At 37.0% G+C, this 23,121-nt stretch overlaps 1 pseudogene; it reads right to left on the bottom strand.

The window, feature by feature from the left end:
• Nucleotides 1-7,030: 7,030 nt before the first annotated feature.
• On the bottom strand, nucleotides 7,031-10,507 carry LOC127793462 (protein SRG1-like; annotated as a pseudogene).
• Nucleotides 10,508-23,121: the final 12,614 nt, after the last annotated feature.

Below are 23,121 nucleotides of genomic sequence, written 5' to 3'. Positions count from 1 at the left end.
TTTATTCCTAAAGCCTTTTACTCCACCTCAAGCCACCTTCAAACACCATCCTGAATGATTGCTGACATCTTTATCTTGGGATGATCGTTCTTGTGCGATCTTCGATATTCATGTTTTTGATTATGTTAGGAGAGGTAAATCGCAAGTTGGGTCTTTGATCTTTATACATGGCGATGATCAAACTCGTAATCTACCGAATTGACACTGATATATTGTTCATTCGACTGCTTGACCTATGTCTTAGGGGCTGTCGATATCTTCACCTTAATAGATATCTCCAATACCCCGAGAAATTGACAAGAAAATCAATCAACCAGCATTTCTAGCAAATGCCAATCATCATACCATGGAAAAATAGTTTGACTATCCCTAATCCATCATTGGACGACAAGTATGATCCCACCTTAACCATATGGACTCATCATCCTCTTTACCTCTTGCAACACTTTCCAAACCAATTTGGCCACCAATGCTTTATTCTATGTGAATAAAGGTTGAATGTCAAAACCACCTTGATCTTTAGGATAATAAACATCTTTTCGTGCCACCTTAGCCTTATGAGCGTTAAGTTCTATGCCACTCTCCAAAAATGCTTGAATCATTCTCTCTAACTCTACAATCATCCTACCTGACAAAATAAATAAAGAAACCCAATACATGTGAATAATGGAAAGAACGTATTGCACCAATTTGAGTCTGCCCCAGAAAACAACAATATACTCCTCCAACCCCCAATATGCTTCTTGACCTTATCAATTATAGCCTTATAATCCTTATGTTAACTTAGTTGCATAGCCAAGTATTGAATATATAGGAAGAGAATTGTACTTAAAACCGACCAAATCATATAATTCCTCATGAAAAGTCTCATCTAAACAACAAACAAAACAATCATTCTTCGAAGGATTAACAGACAAACTTGAAAAGGCAAAAAATCTCTCTAAACAGAATTTTAATAAAAAAAATCATTAATATGATTATCTTGGTCCTCTCATACCCTTAATGGTATCGAAAAGAATTGGCTTAGAGTACGATAACTCACGATACCATGCAACACAACCAAGACAAAAGAGATATGAGTGACAAATGCTCAACTCGATGAAGACCCTTAAAATATTCATGCAACTCTCCATTGATTCTAATAGAGAACAACGAGGAGGAGTGGTCATGCATAATTGAATCCACTGGACAAACACTGGTTGGAACCTTATATGGCGCAACAAGATATATAGACAAAATCTCCTATATATTCTATGGAATCATCAACTTTTACAAGATTTACTTTCATAGCATGCTGTAAGGTGCCTTTATGAAGATGGTGTCGGTCTATTTATTACAATTTATTTTTAGTTGTCAAACACTTTTATTGATTGATAAAATATTTTGAAACACGATATACTAATTTTCAACCAATTAAAGTGTTTATATGGTAAAAATTATAATGTAATAAATACGCCTCATTTGAAAAGGGCATTGCTAACCCAAGGTCATTAGTTATAAATTTATTATGTTTTGAAACATTTAATTGTGTTAGAAATAAGGTATATTTATTGCATATTATTTTTATCCTCCAAATAATTTTATTAGTTATCTATAAATATATCATATTTTGAAATATTTAATTAACTAATAAAATAATTTAAAAACTGAAGATAAAGTATAAAAAAGACACTTTATTTAAAAATAAAATATATTTATTATACAATAACCATTATCCTACATGACAATACTATTTGTATACAGTATTTTAACACTCACAGAATTATAAGTATTTTTCATAAATTATAAACTAATTTTTTAAAATTATGAATATTTTTGCTATATGTAAAAAGTTTGTTTTTTAGGTTTTAAAAAAAAACTTTTTATTAAGTAAAAGTGTTTATAATTTTTAAAAAATAATTGATAATTTCATGAAAAATATTATTATTATTTTTAAAAAATACTTATAATTTTATAAACATCAAACACACAGTATCAAAATATTAATACAAATAAAATTATTAATAAAAAAATAATATACATTTAGATGTCATTAACAAATAAAGAGAGTGGTTAACATTGTCCAATTATTATTATTATTTTTTAGTTTTAAATAGACGAAAGTAAAGCAAAGGGAAGGGCGGGGTCTGTTTCATATTCAAACCACTTTTCCGTTTGCGTCTGTACATACATACACGCCCGCCTCTGGATTCGTGCCGTTTGGCTTTCTTTCGCTTCCCAATCCTTCGACCAGAAGAGGGACAGCCGTTTCGAATCGTTAAAGTCTCTCTCTCTCTCTACACTTGCCTTTCATTTTGCTCTTTAGCTGGAGCAAAAATTTCTTTGGGGCTCAATGTGTTTTCTGACGCGACCTCGAGCCGACACGGGCCACGGTTGTCTGCTTCGCCGTAGCACTAAGTTCTTTCCGCCGGAAAAGGTAGTTCATCATTTACATTCTTTCTGATACTCTGCGTTTTTGTCCCAAAAGGCTATACAAAATAATGGGTTTCCTGGGGTTTCGTTTCGATTTGGTTTAGTGTATCTGATTTATCTGTATTGAATGCTTACTGGGACTTGGGTTTCGTTCATTGTTCTGGGGTTTTGAAATTTTTTGATTATTTTTCCGTGGATGAACGTTTGAAATTGCCCAATTTGGACTAGTTTGATGGGCTTTCTGGGTTTGTGATTTCCAGCTACTTGAATGCTGTGTTCTGACTGCTTCTATTCTTTGATCGTGAGGATCGGTTTTGCATTTTGTATAATATATAATGGGTGGCGCCAACACCATTTACTGAGTTGGATTTTAGGTTTCTGCCATTTTTGGAAGTGTCTTTTGGTTTGGCTTTGCTGGTTAAGAGAGAGAGAGAGAGAGAGAGCCTCTCTCGGTTGTACTGAATCGTGATTTTTCTGTGAGAGTTTTTGGATGACGCTCCTCCTGTTGGTTCATTTTATTTTGAGGTCAGATTGTGTGCAAAAGTACTCGCTTCTGTCAATAGAATTACCATTTTATTTGATTTTTTACCCAACTCATATTTACATGTCAAGCCTCAACTCCGACCAAAATGTGGGGTTGGCTACAGGAATTCTAGCTTGTCAATCACTTTCTTTTGCTAATTTGTGTGGAAATTGTAGTTGAGTAGTTATTATTGATTTGCAATCTTTCTGTTTCAAAGGCACTAGCAGTCTGTTTCTTGCGGGACTTCCAAGTTTGTGGAAGAAGTATAGTAGTGTTAGATTCCTAGTAACAGCGAAGAAGAAATTTGAATGCTGACCAATGCTACCGCCAATAATTTAATACTCTCATACACCAATGTCTGAATTTCCTCTCTCCAATTCTGTGTACGTGCTTTTAAATACTGAACTTGATTTTTGTCTTTTCTTTCCTCTTGCGACGGTTGAGTTTACAGAGCACATCCAAAAAGGAAGCTTTGGTATATGCTATATGCAGACAACATTATCTTGGAGATGAGATGAAAGAAACTGCAAATACTAAAATTGAATTATGAAGAAACACTTTAAAATCTAAATGATTTAAATTAAGTAGATGGAAAATTGAGTGCCTGGAATGAGTTTTAACTGAACAGTAAAAATGGAATTGTAGATGATGTTATTGTGAGACTTGGAGATTAGGTTATTCCTAAGAGAGATTAACATTGATATATTGGATCAATTCAAAAAGAATGGGAGATTATGGAGGATGCTACTTAGAGAATAAAGGCAAGATGGATAAAGTGACAAAGTACGTCTAACGTTTTGTGCTTTTGTAGAATCACTTTACAACAAAAAAGAGTAGTTTTATTGGATGGCTGCAAAGTAAGAAAAATACGTTGACACGGTGAACTTGCTTCCTAAAAACCAGTACTTTTAACAGAACAATAGGACAATAATAAACAGCTACTTATGAAATTAAAGACATGGTTCTAGGCTACTAGCACCTGTGTGCATAAATACTTTCATTTTGATCCCAAGTATTTCCATCAACTCAACTCTTTCTATCCTATGGTTTTCTTAAATCTTTCAGATTTTTTCGATTTATTTCCTTTCACATCTTCTTTCTTTGATTCATATGGGCATTATGAATGACAACTTCTTTTGTATTTAAAATTATAAAATGTTTATTTCTTTTATCAAGTATTTGTTTACCAAAATAGAATAACCTACCATTTGATTTCTGTAATTTAGTTTTAGTTATACCAAAACTTAATAGTGAAATATATGTAACAAGTTGGTCACTTATTGAATTCCAAAAATATTTCCTCAGTTGAATAACTAATATGTTTGTTGATTTAACTAAATTCATCTTCCTTTCTGGATTATTGTTTGTGATGTTTTGTAATGTCAATTAAACTGATAGCGATATGTTTCTTACTTCCAGAAAGGGCAAAGTAAAAGCTTAATTGAGCTTTTATGTCATTGAGAAAGATGATAGTTTCCGAAAATAAAAGAAATGTATCAGTATAAAAACTAAGGTTTCCACCTGATCTTGGGGTCATCTCATAGTGAACATTATATATGTTAATATTAAATTTTTTGAATTAGATTACTATTATCATGATATAAGTTGATGCGTTGATGCTTCTCTGATCTGTTAGCAGTTCTTATGTCTCCCACATCATTCAGTTTGTATAATTTATTCACTGTTGCCAACAGTTTTGTGTTCTGGGTTTGTGAATTAGATGCTACTTCTTAGACATGCTGAGAAGTTGCCGTGATAATATTTGCTGGTAGTGCTAATTCTCTTTCATTTTTGTGTTTTATATGCACCAATATCATCCACATGATGAATATAGATACTCCTTTTTTTAGTCAATTTTACAATTTTCAGTCCTTTTGTCATCAGGGGCTTCATCATCATATTCATTCGGCAGTTGATTGGTTTAGTGATGAAGTTCGTGTTAACTTGTGTGCTTTGGAAATAAAAAGGACTGGTTATTTGGTGGCATCCATGGCATAGGGGGAAGGAAACTGAACAGCCAGTCCGTATCATATATATGTTAATATGAGCAGCGTGTTGCATAATGTTCCTTTAATTCCTTTTGTTTTTCCCCATAATTCAAGCTGTTTTGACTTGTAAGTTGTTTCAATTTTTTATTTTGGTTTGGGGGTTGAATGGCTTGTGGGTTCCGCTTGAAAATGGTTTCTTGGTGCAGCATATTCTTTCACACTGATTATCTTGAATTGTCTTGTAATTATGCTTTTTCCTTAAGTTGTAGGTTCAGAGACATCTACGCTGCTTGACGCAAAGATATCATTTTGTTCCTACATTCAATGTGAAATCAATCTTGCTTGTTTGAGGTATTCTTAGAAGCGATGAATTAGTATACTCCTGGTTTGGAATTGGGGATGAAGCCACTGGTCCGTGTAGCATATCCATATATGTATGATTTAACTAGTTTCCGTGCCTTTCTTTTTTTTTAAACTTTCCTCTTTGCCTCAATGTGTAGCTTTATGTTTTTACTTCTATAGCTCTTGTTTGTTCAGCACCTACGGTCTCTCTCTCTCTCTCTCCACCTTGCTGTTTTGCTTTTGATATTTGCTGTATCTGCTGGTAATGGCTTTTCAGGTGATTGCTGAGTCAATTACTAGCAGAGAAGTAAAAACTAACAGCTTTACTAGAATAGGCCAATGTGTTTGTTCTATTCTCTGAATTCCAAATTAATTTTTATAAATTCAATTGTCTCTTTGAACGGATCCCAAATTCGTACATGGATAATTTCTTGTGGATACAGTATGGCATGCTTGGAATTTTGGTGTCCAATAATTCCATTGTATAGGTCTGCTGTACGTTGGGCTGTTGCTTTCCACTGTACTTGCTGTTTTTTTGCCCTCTCTTAACATCAAATCTTATATTTTTTTCTATATACTCTCTCTAGATAGTATGCAACTTAGGCTGTGTTTGATTGGGGTGTAAAGTGGGGGCAGAATTCCAATTTCATGGAATTTTAATTCTCACTCCATCCTCTAACAATTTCAATTCTTTGATTTCAAGGAAAATCTTTATTTTTTGAATTAAGATAGAATTTAAATTTCATGAGAAAAATAACTATTTGATGGAATTTTCTAGAATTTAGATAGAAGATGAATTTCACCCTTATTTTTCAAAGGCACCCTAGATTCAAGATAGTTGGCTGTGCCGCTAGGATCTTTAATGCCCAATGAGCATAAGTGTTTACGAAATTTTGTCCAGCTGAGATTTCATCAGACAGATTCGGTATATGGGTTTTGGTCACAATGTATATACTGATACCGCTCACCTGTTTTGAGAAATCCGAACCATAGGTGCATAAACAATTTGACATAGCAAATGAAATCTCCGCCTGTTCTTGGAGAGAAAGGAAAGGAAAGGAAAGAAAGAAGAGCATTTCATCGTTCTTTGCGAGTACGTGTGTGTGTACATATATATAGAATACATATATCGCCCACGGGACACACATGAACACTTCTGGAAAGCCAAATGCACATCGTTACTGGGGATTCACATAATGCTCCGTCGAACAAACAAACGTTTTAACATCCGAATTGTTGATGTTACCTGTGAACAATCCACAACCAAAACTACGACAGTATCAACGATTCAAGAAATATCCAACTAAAAAATGAAGAAATGAAAATGAATGCAACACATTTAACACAATAGAAATTAGAAATTGAATAAGACATGCGTGTTTAGATTCGAAAGAATCTTACTTACGGTAGGGATTTCACCTTTAGTCAATTCACTAGCGATAATCAAGGATTTACAGAATACATATAAGCACAAGATCATCACGGCAGTTCACAAATCAAAAATCATAACAACGAAAAATGGAGTACTATATTTCGAAACCCGAGCAATCCAGCATTTATACCTCACCAATCTCTCATGAAAACCACCCCAAGTGATACATATTTACCATAAGACAAGATTGGAATTGCCTTGCAATCTTTGTCCGTTTTGATTGTCAAGTACCTTCTTCCGATCTTTGATCTTGCTCTTCGCGTGCACTATTCTTCTTCTTCTTGCCCCCTCTTGTCTCTGTTTCGGATTAGGGTTTCTCATGTGGTGAAAACGTAAGAGAAAAAACTTTCTATATTAATTTTCCAATCTCATTGCTTTATATATATGTGAGCCAAGAACATGAATGAGATACAATAAGTTTGGGCTTGGACTTGTTGGGTTACAGACACCAACGGCCCAACCCAATTTAATTATACATAACCTAAATACATGTAAATGAAATTAAGGTCACATGAAACACACATGAAATGAAACCAAATTAACTATTAACATATATCAATTATTTTGAATCACAAATCCAAACACCAATGATTCGGAGCAATCACTTGTCTAGGGCTTTTGCACCCTGAATCCTCATGAGATCAACGTGCGACTTCCCCTGGAGCTCCCCGGAGAAATACGCCGTCAGGAATTCGCCATACGCCGCCTTTCTGAACACAGCTGGCGTCTGAGGCGTTACGAGGCTAGGCGCTGGGCCCATCTCCACCTCCTCTCTCGGTGTGATAAACGTCGCGATAGACAGCCTCTCCTTCTCCGAGTTCACGACCGCCCGGTGCTCAATGCTCCGGTATATTCCGTTGCTCACGATCTCAATGACGTCCCCGACGTTGACGATGAATGCGCCGGGCAGCGGCTTGATGGGTAGCCAGGCTCCGTCGTGCTTGATCTGCAGGCCTTCGACTTCGCTGGCTTGGAGGAGGATGGTGATGGCGCTAGCGTCGGAATGGGGGCTGAGGCCGATGACTTTGTGGGGCTGTGGGCACGGCGGATAGTAGTTCATCCTTATTGCTTGCCTCGCATCCTCGAACAGATTCATGTCTTTGGGGTTCATTTTCAGTGCCTTTGCCATGAGTTTGAATAGCTTCGTGCCCAGATGCTGCATCTCCTCTGAATACGCCTCCGTTGCATCTCTGCTTGGAATGACACAAAGCGTTCGCTGAGTTTTAGGGTCGACAGTGGCCGGTTTGAAATATATTTTTTTAAATCAAATCATAGTTCGTCTATTTTTAAACTATAACTAAATTAACATATTTTTAAGATCACCCAAATTCATTTGCCCATTTGGGTGGTTTGGATGGTTTTAACTGTATGTTAATATAAGAGAGGAAACAAACGAACAACAATGATTTTCTTTTGGTTCAAAATTTAAAAGAAAACTTCACAGTTGTTGATTGATCTAGCTAGTACTCAAGTTAAAGGCTTTACTTGAAATTATTATTAAACTATAAATTGTGAGTTTGTTATTTATTCGAAAATCAGTTAAGATTTATAATTTTATTTATGATTAAAATAAAAGAACTTAAATTATAAAATTATAGTTTTATTATTTGGGATTTGGGTGGGTCTGTGGTTTAGAGGTTTGTCAAAGTTCAAAACCCAAATCCAATCACTTTACACAGTTTTAAAAGTTGCCAAAACATAATAGATAATTTCTTTTGTGGTTCTACAATTTGGTGGGGTTTAGGTCAGTTTGGATTGATCCATTTGAGTGATTTTTTATTCTTTTTGCTCACCCCTAGTGAGAGAGCACACGAGGACTTTAAACGAAATCATAATCACTCTTTAAGGTGTTGATATATTAGTTTGTTTCTATTCTAAACCAAGTTTTTCAGCTAAAAATTTAATTTTTGGTTTATTTTATTCAGAAATATTATTAGTTTTTTTATTCAAATTTACCATTGAATTAAACCATTCAAATTTAAGAGTAAATTTGTGTAAAAAAAAAATTAAAGCCTAAATTAATCAAAATTAAAAAGTGTAGGGCCAAATTGATCTTTCTTCCTTTTTGTATATAAAAGAGTTATTTGTGTGAAAAGTAAAAAAAAATTACTTGTATATTCAAAGTAATAATATTACTTATGCATTACACCAAATAATGGATTTCTATATTTTTTATGATTAAACTACACAACATTAAATAGGTTTGTCAAAATGGCAAAACGCCATTGACATTTAAGAAGTGACAATGACCTTTCTGGACTTTACAACTTTGACTATATTTTCTCTCTTATTGTTGTTAAAATTATAAATATGTTAAAACTATTATTGTATTTTTTCTCCTTCATTTCATTTTTTAACCCCTACTTTTGTTGGTCAATTGACTAGAATCTAGTAATTTGTTCATCCTTTTCTCTTTCAAGTTGATTTTAGCTGTGTCTAAATTATCGTTGAGCCATAAAGGATGATCGACAAATAATTAGATTTCAACTAGTTTACCATATAAGAAGAAGTGAGAGAAAAAAAATATCAAAGTATTTTTGTCCTATTAAATTTTTAACATCTGTAAAGCATTCACAGGGAAGAAAATGCAGTTAAGAGTTAGAAAGGTAAGGATATTTTTTTATTATTTTTTAAATATCAAAAGTGTTTTTATTTTTTTTTACCAAAATTCAAGAATATTATTGAGTGTAATCTACCAGAGAGAGAGAGAGAGAGAGAGAGAGAGAGGACCTGAAAGGAGGAGGCAGCATGGGGAGAAGATGAGGCTTTCTGATAGAAGTTGGGTGGGTGACGACGAAGAAGCGGTCAACCCAATCAAGCTTCTGCTCATCAGACACAACAAATGCCCTGTCCAAGTCCTTCCGTGTCTCCAGCCCTTTGCCCAAACTTGTTTTTCTCCTCCACCGGCAGTAGTTGAAAGAACTTCTGTAGCTCTATCTTCATTTTCTCTATCACTGAAGAGCTCACTCCATGATCCATCAGCTGCAGTAATTATATATATATATATATATATATTACAACACATATATGTAATTTGATTTCTTTTCATTCTCAGCTTTTATTTAATTTCTTTCACATAAAAAAATTGGGACTTTGTAATTATGAGAAACAAAACAAAAAAGGGACTTTGTTTATATATATATATATATGTACGTTCTCATCAATCAAGGGATAGTAACTATATATGAAAATTAGATGGATAATGATACTCTGATTCAATTCGAGAAATCAAAGTCATACACTGTGTGCAGGGGCGGATCTTGGAGCGGATCTGGGGGAGGGCTGCATCCCCCTTTCTCTTAAATCCGCCCCTGACTGTGTGTCAGCCTGATTTGTCAGACTAAAGAACAACGTTATCCAAAATTAGAAGGTACCTTACCTGAAAGAAACCCCAGTCTCTGCAAGCATGGTGCAGCTTCTCCAGCTCCGAGGCCTCCAACAGATGATCATCTGCAGAAAGCAAGCCCTGCAAGCTGACGACCGGCGGCTGAGGCAAAGCGTTCGCACCATTAAGGAGCGGAGGAGGGTCTTGATGAGGCCTCACGTACCTGGACGGAACAGTGTCGCCCGCCTGCTTGGGCAGCAGCTCCTTGACACTCGGCACCATCACCACGACGCCCCGACCTAATATCGTCGTCTTTCCCATATCCTCCATGCTTAATTCAAAGCTGATTTCTCCACCCTTACGTCTCTCTCTTTATACGCATCCGTCCGGCGGCTTAATTTTAATTTAGATACACTCTGTTGTTCAAAGTCAAATGGATCAAGTTGCTTCTCTCCGATTTCTTTGTCTCTTGCCGCAGAGGGAGAATGTGGAATGGTTCCTGCCATGGCTATGGCATGTTTTCAACTATCTTAAACAAAGGATTTATTCTCTAATATATTATTATTATTTTTTGGTAATACTAAGTAATAGATGTATATTACTTTTAGATAATTTGTATTTATCATATTTTTAATTTTTAATTTTTAAATAATTTTATTAGTTTATTAAACGATTCAAAACACAATATATTTATCATCGATTAATAAATTATTTAAATATTAAAAATAAAAACTAATAAATATATATTATTTAAAACATAATGTACATTTATTACTAATTAAAAATAATAATTAACACCATCCTTATTTTTTAAAAAGATTTTTTCAAGCTGGGTCCCCAAGGTTTATGATAAGCCATAATACATATGTTTATTAATTACACCTTTTGTTTAAGATTATATATTTTTTATTAATTGTTTTATTACACAAAATACATTTATTTTAAGACAAAATAATAAATTAATTTTAAAACAAAATACAGTAAATACATTTTTTTTTAGTTTTAAAACACTTAGACTGATTTGTTAATTAATACATCGATTTTGAAATATCTTATTAACTAATGAAATTGTTTCATGATTAAAAATATACTATAAAAGTGTATTTTATTTAAAAAAAAAAGATACATTTACTTATTATCATTTTAAGAAAGAGTACTGATATGTTGCTTGCGAAAGAAGAGGGGGCCACGATTGAGCCCAAACTCGACCTCGAGCAACTATTACGTTGCTCGATGAAGATAATATAATAATTTTTTAAGAAAAAATTATTAAAAAACATGCAAAATGTTTGATATAATAATATTAAAAATGATTTATTATTGACCTTTTGCCTCTTGAGATGTCACAACCTTATTTTTCAAGTACTGCTAGAAGCTGAAAAAATACTTGGGGGTGTGTGTGTAAAGGTTGTTTGACCGATTTTGGAAGGTGTTTCTAAACCAAACTAACTATTAATGAGAGTTTGACTATCTTTTAATTTAATCTATAACCAAACTAAGTATGTACTTGAAATCACTCAAATTATTTATATATATATATATAGTCAAGAGCGATTTGGACAATTTGAGTAGTTTAAAAAAATATAACATAGTGATATATATTATAGCTAAATATAGATATACGTGTACGATAATTAATTGTCAAACCCAATTATATATATAATTCGAACTTGTTCCAATTTTAATTAAATTTAAATTCTAAACCCTAGCTAAACCAAAAATTAAATTGGAAAAACAGCACTTCAAAGAATTAGATACATGCATATCAAATCCATTTATTTATTGGAAAATTCAATGAGTTTCCTAAACTCAATTAATCTTCAATAAAATTTAATTTAATGGTCTTTTAATAATATATTTTAATGTATCACGATATTCCTATAGTATTGACTGATGACATGAGCATGTGGTGCAACTGCTTCATTAATTTAATTGGCATAATTAATTGAGTTGCATTATTGTTTAGCAAACATAAATAAATAGATAAATGGGCTGCATTAAAATAATTGAGGAGGATATAACAGCTATATTATATATATGCAAGAAGCTTGCTTGTGCGTTAGGTTGGAAAAAACAATTGCTTGGTTTCCATCTCTTTTATTTATTTATTTAAAAACTATGCTATGAATTAAAAAAAGGTAAACCTTCCCACCTCGTGGCTCATGCCAGAGGTGGTGGATTAATTAATTCTAATATTTTCATGATTAGTCATCACTAATTTCTTACATTTTTCGCGTATTATATATTGTTAAAATTATTAACATAACGAAAATACCATTATATTTTCTCTCTCGATCTGCATCCTTTTATGCTTCTTAATTTCTTGCTTGGCAAATAGGCTAAAACTTGACAATTTGCTAATTTCTTATATTTCTCTAGTTGGATGGTTTAACCATCCTTTAATTACTAGAAAAAGGCCAACAAATAGTTAGATTTCAGCTAGTTTACCATATAAGAGAAGAGAAAGAGAGAGGGTAAGAGAAAATATGATTGTATTTTCGTCCCATTAAAGTTTGTAAAATAGCGATCAAAAGGAAAGCATATATAATTAGAGTTTTAAAATTACAAGAAGTTTTTGTTATTTTTCAAACGTGAAGGGTGTTTTTATCTTTTTGTAAACATCATCGGGGGTGTTTAGTGTAATTTGCCTAATAAAAAATAATAATTGTTATTTTAAAAAATGAACAAGTATAGCATTGTGTGAAATTTTATTAAGTCAACAAGGGACCAAATTTTCAAAACACAATAAATAAATTATACATGATAACATGGTGGAACAATATATTAGACTGCCCAGTTGTTCTTTCCATGAAAAATGTATGACTTTTTAGCATTACAAAGAGATTAAAGTTGTGACGCATTGAATTGATAACGAGATTGATAATAACAGGCAATTCATTGATTGCTCATAAAACTCACAACAAAATCAAATTCAATCAAGCTATAGTCATCGTATGAGTGTGGTTACTGAACTTCAATTCCTATACGATGATCGTAACATTTCAAAATTTTATGACATTTGGTGTGATTTACCTATCATCGTAGAGTTCTTTAAAATTAGGTTTAGAATCTAAGTAAACGTTGAACATTAAAATTTACTTAAACTTAATCAATTTTAAAAGAGTTTTTTCTAATAAATTCTTTTAAAACCCTCGTTAAGGTGCATTTATTATATTTTATTTTAACATTAAATATTTTTTATTAATTAATAATAAATATATTATATTTAAAAATATTTTATTAATTAATAAAGACATTCAAATACTAAAAAAAAAAAAAAAAGTACATTAAATACACCTGGTTTGACACCAAACTCATGGGCACCAAAAGTTTATCAAAATCCATTCAAAAAGAGGAAATGCTATATACCAAGAAATAAGCTTGAGAACACATACATACATACATACATGAATTTATAATAATTTTATTTAAAATAAAAAAAATAACTTATAATAATAAATAAATTATTATAAAATTACGGGTATCTGGTCGTTATCAATTTGATCCATACGAGTACGGCATTTCCGTTGGGAAGCCCACTGTCCACCGACGCCGGACGTTTTTCCAAATTGGCAGTCAGTCTCTCGCCTTGAAGTCGTCAACTCAACTGCAACTACGCCTTGGTCGCCTGAATTCTTTCTGTCCAAACGTGTGTAATTCAAAGGCAAGGCTGGTGAGTGGTGAGGCCAGGCGCCGTGCCCAAATCGCCACTCACGTGGCACAATAGGCTCGGCTCGGTTACCCAATTTATCACTATTATTATATATATATATATATATATTAAAGGAATAATTTGTATTATAAAAAAAATATGGAGTGACTTTTAAAAGTTATAGTATTTCTTAATTTTTTAAATAAAATAAAATTATTTACTGTTTAAAGGCCACGAGTTCAAATATTACTAAGATAATTAATTTTTGTATTATTTATTTATAAATATTCCAATTAAAATAATAGTCATCTTAAATCTTTTCAACCATGTTTATATCCCCTTTTTAACTCTTAAATCCATTCCAATCAAAATTTACTCTTAAATTTCAACTCATATCAAAATTTGAATCACATCATCACACGTACTATTAAGGTGATAAATATATCATGTTTGTAGATTGTTCGTAATATTCGCCTCTCAAATTTTATGTCAATTTTTTAGAGAAATTTACTTTTTAAGTTATGTTAATTAGTTAGATAAAATGGTTTTGCATTGAAAAAGAAAAAGAAGTGAATTAGAATGGAAATGGAATGATTATTCTATGCCATCACTATACTATATTTGATATGATAAAAATAATTAATTAGCAAAATTATATTTTTACATTTTAAAAAAATACTATATATAAAAATAATATTTAATTTTCAAATAAATTTATTTAAGTGGTGGAGGCGACGAATTCTATAAAAAAGAAAAAAGGCCCGAAATACCTAAGAAACATGCTTAGGTAAAATTTAATGTATAAAGCAAAGGGTAAATTAAAATAATTGTTTCCTAAGCTTTACGCTAAATAATAAATTATTCTTTATATTTTATGGGAAATTGTGCGAAGAGATGTCAAAACCCCCTAAACTCAAACTCATGATATAATTACCCGACCGTTAGAAATAATATTGAGGCAAACAGAAAAGGGAAATTAATCCAGTACTGATGAAGAACCCAATTAAGTCTCTTATAGGGCTTGATCAAGGATCTGGTCGGTTTGTCCTACACTTCACAATTCAGATCGATGATGGAAACAACTAACAAGCAAAGCATGTTTTCTAATTGAAAACACCTACATATGGGACCTTCATATATATATATATATGGCTAATACAACTACAAGCAGTATATATACGTATGTTTTATTAGTTATGACTCACTAAAAATTTTAAATCGTAGACTTCTCGAATCAATGTGAGAGTGTTATGATTTTAGATTAAAAATAAATTAGTATCAAATCATTAATCACACAAACGAATATAGAATTTAATGTAAAAAATATAAATTGGGTAAAAAGAATAAAATATTACTATTGTTATGGATATTTCTTGCACCATTTCTTATGGGCTAAACTCAACCGAGTAAGCTGATCCAATCGCTTTAACTCTAATAGACCCAAGGCCGAGCTCGTCAAGACAAGGCCACACGTCGCTGAGACCCGAGTTCAAACCGCGGAATCAAGTGAGCTTACTTTCAACTCACTAATCAAACCAAGCGAGCTCTAAACAATATCTTCAACTTGCTGGCCTAACTGCTCAGCTTGCATAACAACCAAGCCGTGGAACAATCGAAGGCAGAGATCCATCTACTTTATCTAAAGCAAAATCAGATCTCTAATAATACGGAACCTAATCCTAATTTTATGGAATTGATAATGACACTTTGTCCCCCATGTCGTTATCCTTCCATTTCATGGATCTTATGTAATTGTGAACACCCTTTGCTATAAATAGAGGTCAAAAACCATTGTACACGAGAGAACAACAAGAAAAAGATATAATGTGTAAGCACCCCCGCCCGGATATCCCAGCCGCTCGGACTATCCGAACGGGAGCACTTACGAAAAGGGAAAATAATGAAACACGAGACCAAAACCACCTTGGCATGCATACTTAAAAATGAGAGCAACGGAAGCGAAGCTAAACACATGCATGCACTACGGGTACCCCGCTATCATAACGGTCACATGGTAATTAAATGAATACAGACTCCTGTGCCGACATACATAAGACTCGAGGAATAACCTGGCACAGTAAGAATAACAGAGTAAATTCTACTCAACCATCAGAGTTGACCGGGATTGACGGGACTGCCTGTACACCATACAAACTCTGCCACCAAAAGCTAACTCCCTTACCATGGCCCACGCTGTCATTACCTGGAATGATGGAAAAATAAGGTGAGTCGAGAGACTCAGCAAGCATAAGGAAATGAAGGCTGAAGGCTACACAAAACCAGAAATCTCTCCCCAGAATAAACCCTCAGGTACACACAAACCATGAGACGTTACAACACAATAGTATAGCATAATAAAAACATATACCGGTCCTTGGGGCCCACATACGACACCTGGCACCCAAGTCCCATACCAACCTGTCGCTGCCCTGGACGGTAACAAATACCTCCAGCCAATCTATGCGCGCTGTCCTGGGTCGGTACTCCCGTCACCCGTCCATGTCGGTACTCCCGACACCTGTCCCTGTCGGTACTCCCGACAGCCGAGCCATAGGCTCCCTCGGAACGGTACTCCCATCTGAGAACTAAATACTACCAGTATCCATGCAATGCACATAAAATGCAATGGCGTAATGAGCATCAACATGATACAAGGAGCCCATACATCCAGGCATCAGGCCATGCTCCGCCCACATAGTAAACCACACGCGATGCATATGCCCGTGCTAGATGCAACCTGACCAAGCTAGCATGTCCGTGTCCAAGCATACTCAATAAATGAATATCCCAATATGCAACCCGTACCCATGTGCATATCAAATCATGGACAACAATATAATAAATCTAAACGTGCAGTAAATCACATACTGGCAGAGCTAATCAGCAGTGCCCGGCATCGGTCAACGGCCAGTGATAAGGAGTGTCCACTCAACAGTCCACTTCAGGGCCGTACAATAGTCTATCCCAACATCACCAACAACCGACCCCTACCCTACTGCTCGATAGCTCTAACCGTACCATAAATAAATCCGAGAAAACTGTAAATAAACCCGATAAAATCGTACATAAACCCGCACGTCTAGAAACCTAGTTCTCAAACTGGTTCAGTATCATTCCCAAAGGAATGGGGGCGATACAAACCCCCGTAAACTCACAACAAATAAAACTCTGGAAGTTCTGGATTTAATTTAAATTAAACCCAATGAATAATAATTCAATAAATAAGGCTAGGTGCTGAATTAAAGTAAGGGATGTGATAATATACAGGAAATCACGGGGTCTTTCACGGGAATTAAAGATTAGGAAGAGAGGGTTAAGAGCTTGCCTTTACACGACCGTTTCCTCCATTTCTTGCATTCCCACTGCGAAGTAAAACGTTTAATAACGTTTGATAGCGATTAATAAAACCCGAGGCTCACATTAATTAAATCTAACCGTATAATATAATTAATTTATCCATCTAAATCCCACATAGGCACCTCGTAAATAAAATCCCAATAAATCTCATATTTCTTTTAAATTAAATCATGCCCAAAACATCCATAATTCGTATAATTAATACGCAAAACCAAACCGAATTAAGGGAAGACAAGGGGTTCACCAAATGGAAATAGATCGCAAGGGTAGAGGTAGAGGAGAACTTACCTCGTTCAGCTGATTACAGCGTTTCCTTGCTTAAACATCACCAAATTAATACACGCTGTAAATTAGATTAAACTCTCAAAATTAATAAAATTGAGCCCAAAATTAAATTCCAACCGTACAGAATATTTAGTACATAATTCTTTACGTACCTGGCTAATTAAACCTCAAATTAAACTTGATTAAATCTTGATTTTTCCCCAAAATCTCCCAATTTTTCTCCTGCGTGCGCCATTTTTTTCCTCTGAAATTCCTCACTGTTGCTGTTCGAATTGGAGACTCGAAAATGGCCGAATTTGGCTTAAAAGCAGCAACCAGATGGGCGGCTCAGTGTGTGCCACGTGGCCACAGCTGGCTGCCCACCGCCTTGACAAAACGGCGCCGTTTTGGCGCTTTATGGCTGATAAAAATCAGCAAATTTTCTCGCGCGCGCGGAGGCCCCAGCCAAGAATCGATCCCGCGTCCCCCCGCATGCACACGCGCACGCATAACCGCTCGGCTGGCACTCACCTTTAAGGTGACTTATCGCCATTTCCAAAATTTACATTTCAGCTCCCACATTTTCTATTAATTGCACACTGGCCCGAACTTCACTTTCCTTCTTATTACACTCAAACCCCGAATTCTCCAAAAATTCTACCAAAGTAATTTAGTTAACCCTTTTATAAATACTCCCAATAATTTATTTAAATTTCCTACTTCCTCAAAATTACATAAATAAATATTTTTTTTAATTCTCCAAATACCCAAATAAATTAATAATCATTTATTTAATTCCCAAATTTCGGGATGTTACATAATGTTACTCTGCCAGAATTCTCAAAGAACAGTCGTGGAGTAGACATCGTTCTGGCCGAACCACGTAAAAACTTCTCCTATACGTTCTATTTTTTTCTCCTCCTTGCATTTTGACTTATTTTCTCATTGTGGGCGTGCAAATCACGGTCAGCTAATTCTGAATGTTGACAACTATAATTACATTAATATAATAATAGTGATATAGTTGCAACTTGTCGACGTTCAGAATTGGTTGACGGATATTTGTTAACCCGCACTTGTATAGTAGATTTGAGAGATGGACAATGAGGTATTCGGTCTATTTTGCTGAGCGGATGGCCCGTCCCTGCAAGATACTCCGAAGCTCAAGTTAGTGAGCGAGTAAGCAAAAATATTGGGTGTTCTTAAGTTAGTCATCAAGAGTATGTACCCCAGCCCTTAAGAGGGCTGGTTGATATATATATCAGATATATATATCAGCCTAAAAGCTTTCTTGCCTGCTCCGTATGTGTAGAGGTGATGGGATGGAAAAGTCGGCAGGGGTGTCCCTGCCACGACGAGGTGTCGACGAGACCCTCATTAATGAGGATGAGATCTTCCATTAATGCGGATGTGATCTGTCATTAATGAGAATGGGATCTGAGGGGGACGTTTGGAAATCCAGATGCGTCTGTAATGATGTTGTTGCCAGAAGGCCAGGATGGGACTGACATGGGCCGATAAGATGGGCCGAGAGAATGGGCCCAAGGGGCCCAATCAGGGTGGCCCTTGGCTTGTCGGTATGCCACAACATGCACCTCTTTTGTGATGCGACCTGATGAGCTAAGCCGATGAGTTGTGAAGGTCGCTGGGAACCTGTCCAGAGTATAGCTGGGGGCCGTTTGAATATGCCAAAGAGTCAAAGGCGCTACCGGGAGGTCGCTTGGCCCCGATGTTTGACCCCAAGCTTCAGCACTATCCGATCTCGCTTTAACGAGCTCAGTTCGATTTATTGGGCCTCGAATGTTTGGGCCGAACCATCATGTTAAATCAGGCCTACAAAGAGTGGAGCGAGAAATACCCGTAACATTAAACCCCCTAACTCGCATCGCGACTTTCGCGCTGGGAGCTGACACATGCTTGGTTGCTTCGGCCTTCAACACGTGTTTTCAGCTTCCCGCCCAATGGTTTCAAATCACATTGTTTCGCATTGCATGTCTTGTCTGCAGCGCATTTAATGTGCACGTTTCCCATAACTGCTAATCATCACGCCCATTTTCCCTACGCTTTCGCGCACCGCCATTAGGTCTGGGGAAGCTCGTTGGTCTCTTCATCCAACGGCAGGTGTCTTGAGTTATAAAAAAGGGAAAGGGGGTCATTTGGCTCCCCCTTTACCGTCTCATTTCAAAGATTTCCCTAATTTCTGCAACTTGCTTCCCTTCATTTCTGAGACTCCATCACCATCGGTCCTGAAGCCTCTCCGCTCCAGTTTCTCAACTGGTTCCTGTTCGTGATCTTTGCAGCAATCAACTTAAAAAACAGAGAGTTCCTTGTATCTCTTTAATGTGCTTCGGCTCTGCTTCTATCCTTCTTATTATTTCTGCCCCTGTACCTTGCCGCTAGGCAATGGTGGGGTGATTTATGGAAGTGGGCTCCGCCTATCTTAGTAGCTTCAGTAAACTTAGAAATCCCAGCCCCCCTTTTTTCTTTCGAGTCATGCCTCGTTGCGAAGCGCGCGACCTGACATGTAGAAGGCATCTCTAGGAGCTTTGATTCAACGCTCTGATTCTTTTCTTTTTCTTCTTCTTCTTCTTTCTTTCTTTTTTTTTTTTTAGATGTCGACATCAGGTTAGAAGCACTGCAACTATAGGGTAGAAAGCGATGATACCTCCAGCTCTTCGGGGCAAAGAGGAATGATGCTGCCGCGGACTGTTCAAGACGCGGCTTCATCTCGTTCAGAGGTCGCTGAGAGAGCTCTTCAGCGTACTACCCTTATTTTAACCCAGCGATTTGCCGAGGAGCATGCGGCTCGTGAGATCTTTAAGCGGTATCCCTCGAGGCTGACGATCGGCGAGCTGATGTTGCACGCCGCCACTTACCGCCTCCCCTGCGGGACTCGTCTGATGGTCCCTTCCCCTTGTGACCACGCAGCTTTCCCCCCATGGGGTTTGTTGCCATTAGCCCCCAACACTTAGAATTCGATTTTAGGTGTCTACTCCAACCTTACCTCATAGATATTTTGAACGACCTTAAGCTCGCTCCTTTCCAGTTGATGCCTAATTCATACGCCCAAATAACCTCCATTGCCTTTCTTTTCAAAAAGAGTAAACTTCCTCTTCCAACTCCTAGAGTACTTAGGTACCTTTATTCTTTCAAGGGTACCAAGGACGGGTTGTATTACATGGCAACTCGCTCCTCAGACAGTAAGAGAGTCTTGCCTCAGGGAAGGGCCAAGAGTAGGTCTAACGTTGGAGACTATAAGTCCCAATGGTTCTACCTGTCCTGTTCCTCTCTCAAAGATCTCAACAACTTCAGTTTCGTTCTTGTGTCGAGTGAGTAGTAATTTCCCACTCCCCACTCTTTTTTTTTTTTTGGTATCTGTAATCATCAATTCGGCTGTGCTTATCCTTCTTTCATATGTCTTTCTAGTTTTACAGACGTCACAGGAGGGCAGCCTAAACTAACCATTTTCAAAGCGCGAGATCTTCAAGCGACTTCGGACTTAAAGACTGACGAAGATGACTGCGAGTTTTGCGAGTTCATTCTTTGCGATTATCAGCTCGCCCCTCCCTTTGGTATCAAGGAAGTTAGAAAAGGCGACATCGGAATACGTGGCTAAAGGGAGATAAGGTCAATTTTTGACGAAACTGACTTCAACAGGAGTCCGGATAGGGAGAACAAAGCTCGTGGTGAGGTTACTGTTCCAGTGCTATCGACACCATCCGAGGCAATAAGGCTCCAGCTCGAACGACCCGGCTCTTCCGTGCTCTCCAGCATCCCTAAGGCTGTCCGTGCATCCTCTTCCCCTGCGAAGGCCCAAGGGCTTGGGGCCTGCACTGAAGCAGTCAGTTCGAGGCACGAGCCCCTCTGTCTTCCTGGTGCTGAACCCACGTCAGCGATCGCAGTTCTCTCAAGGTTCGTTTCTACCGGCGTCTCTTCGCAGTCTGAGGCAGCCGAGACCGCCGCGAGAAATCTGCAATTTTCGAGGAAACTTCTGGAAGCAAAAGGAAGATCCCTTTGACCTCGCAGCTCAGTCAGCAGGCCCAGGCAGATAAGAGGAAGAAAACAAGCGCCTCTGTGGGGTCGAACGCGTCAGACGTCGTGGCCGGCGGGACGTACTTCGCCCCCCTCCTTGACAACATGGACCAGGTCCTTGGTAATTATGCTAAGAACCTGGACAGGAAAGAAGTATCGAGCGAGACGCTTGAGGATTACGTCGCTCGCCACAATCTCCTGGTGAGGTTCCCTTTCCCAACTTTACGCCTTTTCATCTTATCTTTTTCGAACATGCTAACCCCTCCGATTTTATAGGCTTCCTTGGGCGTCTTTAAGCTGAAGGAAGAAAGAACTCGCGCCAAGACAGAAATAGAGAAGCTTGAGGCTGCTTCCGAGGGGCTAAAAAGAGACAAGAAGAAATTGGAGGAGAACCTAGCCTTCGTGACTGGCGAATCCTGAAAATATTGGAGTCAGGCCGAAGGCTTAAAGGATCAAGTAAGGGAGGCTGAGAGGGCCAAGAAGGAGGTCAAGGACGAATTGTATCATCAGAAGCAAGTGCTCGACTTAGCCCATTCCCAAGCCACCTCGAAGATAAATAAAGCGGAGGCAGACTTGGCAGCAATGCGAGGCGAACTGGAATGGGCTCGGCTGGAGGTTGAGCAGCTGAAGGTCGACATCGAGGTCCGGGTCGCGAGGGAGCGCTCAGAGGTCGAATCCGATGTTTGCAGCGCGTTCCTTTTCACTTTATGGAAAGCGCATCCAGACCTTGACTTCTCATTCTTTGGCGAGGAAGCGGTGGAGGCAGTAAAGAAATACGCCGCCGATGCTACGAGCTCTGAAGTCGGCGCCCCCGCGCCCGAGCTTGACCAGGCTGTGGTCGATCTTTTTGCTGAGGACACCACCAACCCAGCTTTCCAAGGCACGACAACTCCAAGCCAAGATCCTCCAGGCCCTTAGATCATTTTTTTCTTTTTCTTTCTTCATTGCTGTACTCGAATCTCGGGAGTAATACATTTCTTTCGTCGAATCAACTTTCTGTTTCTTCGTTATTTGCTGCGAATTTTGAAAACACAGCATAGAAATGAGCTTAAGTTCAGTTAACTTGGGTATACCTTTAACTTGGAAATAAGAAAATTTGAGAACGGGCGACTTTAAACAACACGTTAAGTAAGGCATTGTTAGCTCGAACTACATGCTCAGTAGGTTACGATCGCGGGATTAAATCCAAACTAACATGTAGCAGCAAGATAGTTGTTAAATTAATTCAAATTTTGCCGTCAAGTTATACGCCCAGGTGGGTCATGGTTTGCCCCCAGCTAACGTGCCTTGACTTTTGAGGGCTTTGAGGAGGTCAAGATGAACACTCAGGAAGGTCGCGGTTCATGCATTTTGTCAAGATAACAGGACCCCGACTAGTGCACCATGACTGTTTTTAAGGGTGGTGACTCGTTTTAGCGCCAAACCATGACACTGCGGCCAAGATGAATGGGCTTCGCTTTGCCAACCATGACCTAGGGTGAAGACTAAGATGATTGCTCGGATAAGCCACAAACTATGGCACATTGGCTAAGTTGAATGAGCCCCAGCTCGCAAACCGTAGTCTTCAATCTCTTAAGTTATTTTCTGGTTCTTATTCTTAATAGCCAAAGCATGGGTGTAAAAAAGATTTATCAGAGATAAAGAACACGTTAATATGGTGCAAACAGAATTTTGTTGCTCGATTTAGTGAAATAAATATCAACAAAGTTCACAATTGAGAATGCGAGAGAGGGAGAAGACGTTTGCTTATTGAAAGTATGGTCTCAGATGCTCCGCGTTCTAAGCTCGCGGGAG

This window comes from Diospyros lotus, unplaced genomic scaffold (genome assembly GCF_014633365.1).
Source record: "Diospyros lotus cultivar Yz01 unplaced genomic scaffold, ASM1463336v1 tig00010937_2, whole genome shotgun sequence".
In the NCBI taxonomy this organism is placed as follows: Eukaryota; Viridiplantae; Streptophyta; class Magnoliopsida; order Ericales; family Ebenaceae; genus Diospyros; species Diospyros lotus.
The sequence above is the reverse complement of the archived record's forward strand: the minus strand, read 5'-3'. Positions and strand labels throughout refer to the sequence as shown.